Raw genomic sequence first — 4,072 nt, forward strand, 5'->3', positions numbered from 1 at the left:
TTCCATTATGGTAATTTTATATTAATTGCATGAATAATGTGACAAATACTTGCATGTACTAACATACTGACTGTGATATGTATTAGGCCGAGATGACGTGTATAATGATTAAACATTTTATTGAATGACTGTAGCATTATGCACTGTATTTGATATTTAGGCTGAGTTAATACCACGGCTAAGACAGTTATTTAGTTATGTTTTTAAACCTATACTGAAAAGATATTGACTGAACACGCTTGCAGATGAAGTTGTTAAAGTACATTAATTCAGATTGGGACTAAATTGTCCACCAGTCATTACGCATGATTGTTGTATTTAAGAAGTATAATCAGAATGACTTTCACGAAGAAAGTTCATGTGGGAGGAAAATGTAGACCTTTTGGTTGTGGTTTGTCTTTAAAGACCCAGCACAACCTAGTAAACAACTTTTTCCTCCCATATGAACTTGGTCAACATCTTTCTGATAAAACGACTAGTATCATATATTATACACTTTGTCTTGGTCTAATATATATGACTTTAAATTTGTAACTACACTCTTTTATTTCACTTCTTTTTCCATGCAAATCATGTGAATTACTATTATGGAAATACAAAAGTATACAGTTATTCTCAACTCCTTTCTTGCAACCTTAATTGGAAATTTTAAATGGCTGTTAGAAGTATCGGCATATAATTAAACACTGTGATAATAGATGACAAAATATTTGAAAATTTGCTTAACAAACTAGAGTAAAACTGTATATTAGTATGTATTGTAGTTTCAGTTTCGCCTATACTACAGATGATGCTTTTAATTTTAGCTCGACTTTTCGAAGAATAAGAAGAGCTATTCTACTCACCATGGCGTCGGCTTTGTCGTCGTCTTTGGCGTCGGTGTCGGCGTCACACATTGTTCAAGTTGTTCATACCAGTCCACATTTTAACAAAATCTTTGTAGATAAAGCTTTGAAACTTTCACCACTTGTTAACCATCACCATGACCAGTTTTAGGCAAGAGTACATAACTCCATCAATAATTTCGTCTGAAATATGGCTCCTTTGAACTTACTAAAGTTCGTTCAGTTTGTCGTACCAATTTATATTTCAGGTAAAGTGCTTGGCATATGGCTTTGAAACTTTTATCACATGTTTGTTATAACAGTCTCTATCTGTAGGCAAGAGTACATAACTGTTTTTGTCATGTTGGCTGAAGTACATGCATGGCCCTTGGAAATTGATTCAATTTTAGAACAAGTCAGCGTTTTGTCAAAACAATTTGTCATGTGGCTTTGAAACATTAAACAGTTGTTTATCATCGTGATTCCCATCTATAAGCAAGAGTACATAACTCTGTGAACTATTTGGGCTTAATATTGGCCCTTTTTGGAGTTGGAAATTGGTTCAGTTTTCGCACAAGTCAGCGTTTTTTCAAAACTATTTGACATGTGGCTTTAAACCTTTTAAATCTCGTTCATCGTCATGATTTCTATCTGTAGGCAAGTGTTTTTAAATCTGTCAACTATTTCGGCTGAATTATGACCATTTTTGGACTTAGAAATCAGTTTAATTTTTCATACAAATCAATATTTTACCTAACCTGTTCGTCATATTGCTTTGAAACTTTGACCACTTGTTCACCACTATAGTTTACATATGTTTGCAAGACTTCATAACTAGGACAAGGACTTAAGCTCAGTTATGGCCCTTTTTGACATATAAAATAGTTAAGTTTCGCATTCCATTTCATATTTTGTCTAAACTGTTTGATATATAACTTTGAAACGTTGAACACTTGCTCACCATCATGATAACATATTGCCATACAGTGCAAGACGTATTCAAATCCACAAACACAGGCACATTGCTTGTTTTATCTATTATTTTTCTTTTGTCTGAAAATCTCTGGTAATGTTTTGACCCTATACTTCCATAAATTCTTCGAATAGTCGAGCGCGCTGTCAACTGAGGGCTCTCGTTGGTATCAGCATTGAACATATTATATACTTTTTGTAATCATATATTACCCTAGGGACGAACTCTTGGTTAAATGAAATTAATATATTGAAAAGTGTTGTCTATATCAATTTTATGTCTTATATGCAATTCAACCGATACAATTTCTATCTTTCTATAACTATCTAACAGATTTGTTTGTGGGGTGAGGTTTGCTTTGATATATTAAATGTGGGACAATTTTGCCTCTGTATAGAAGAGACTCCCTCCCCGTTTCCACTCAAAAACACAGGATCTACAGTACATTTTATATCCTATCATTTAAGATGAAATTCTATGAAAATCATGTTATGTAAAAGCAGGAAACTTCAGCATTAATTAACACTGAAATCAGGCAAATAATCTACATACTGTCTTCCTACTGCATTTCAGTGCATTCAGCTGGATAGTTTACGTGCACAATACTTTGCTGTCTCCCTCTTTGATACCATAGAGCAAAGTATAGTCTGTTCCCAATTAACACCTTGCAATGAAACGATTCAAGATTTCGCAATAATGCAATTTCGCAATAACGTTAGCTACTGTATGATCTATATATGCTGTTTTACCCATTTGTAACAACAGTAACAAAAATTGACAAATATAGGTTAGAGACTATACCAGTTTTCCCCATAGACTACCAGTATAACATTATGGCGTGTGCCGCCGTCTCTAAATCGAAACCTGTAATGTATATCTTATCACATTATTTAAAAAAACTGTCTTAGATCAGCTAAATGTAGGACAAAAAACATATGAATACTGATTGGAGTCATCATACCTCCTCACCGTGCTTACGATGAAAGCGAAACTTTATTTATAACCAGTATTGTGACAGTATCTTTTTATCATAAATAACAGTAACACAGTCTAAAATTGCCTGGATGCGTATAAAATTATAATTCAATTATGAACCATTGTTAAAATTTTCGTATTGAAACGAACTGCAATAATTACGCATATAATAACCTAAAATGATATTCACACATAGCCTCCATATGCACACATACAAAAGAAAAAAAAATGATGCTACTGCATAGGTTTTTAACAGTTTGAAAAATGAAAATAAATTTCGTTAAAAGCAACAGTGGCAATTCTTCTTGTTACATGGTCAGCATTTTGAGGCTGAACACTATTAAATTCGACTGTTCTTTATTTCATATCAAATCCACAAACATTTTTACGGTGCACATCAACTTTTCAGAGACGTATTCCTATAAAGAACTATATTGCTACTTTAGAAAAACTAAAAGAAAAGAGGGTGTAAACTTCTATATAAAAAAACTACAGTTTTTTAAATGCACCCCGCTGAATTTACTCCATTTTGCTTCTGTCAATTTCTCTTTTCAAGATATTAAATTCTTATGCCGCCATTTTTAACGAGCATGGGATAGGAACATGCCGATTTCGATAAAATGCTACGTGATACATACTAAACGCAGTAGAGTAAAAGAAAACACGATGCTATTGGGAAGGACACGAGGAAAGGGAGAAAGATAGCACTATTTATATTTGGGCTGCATTTGCTTAGGTAGTGTTCTGTCTATGAGAAGCTCAGACTCACACTTTATGCAAGGCAGCTGACTTCTCAATGGCATTTTTCAAAGAAGTCTCTTGTACTTTATCTGGGGTAATTTTCGTGTGAATGAGATGTACCCCTGTTTACATCGTAGGCATCGTTGGAGAAATTTATTTGACAAAACTTTTTTTTTCAATACTGATAAAATGTAGAAAATATTGTCAAATATATTATGATATTCTGTTATGCAGTAACAAAATAAATTTTGAAACAAATAATTACTTCTTAGGTTTGTTTACAATACTGACCAACCAGAATGGACAAACGTTACCTTATTTCCAGGTGAACGATCATCCTATTCCCAGTATGTTCCCTGTGCCTTTTTGCTTTGGTGGTCTCTAACCCAGACATACAAACGGATGGCTGACTAAGCTAAATATCCCCTTTGATCATTACGAATTCAAGCAACTAATTTAAGCGCTATTGTGATAAAACTTCAGGTTCCTAGTACTGTTTCAAAGCATTTGAAATATGAACTATTATGGGTAATTATCTCCCTTTGAAAGAGCCAACTTT

This window comes from Mercenaria mercenaria, chromosome 16, assembly GCF_021730395.1.
Source record: "Mercenaria mercenaria strain notata chromosome 16, MADL_Memer_1, whole genome shotgun sequence".
Lineage (NCBI taxonomy): Eukaryota > Metazoa > Mollusca > Bivalvia > Venerida > Veneridae > Mercenaria > Mercenaria mercenaria.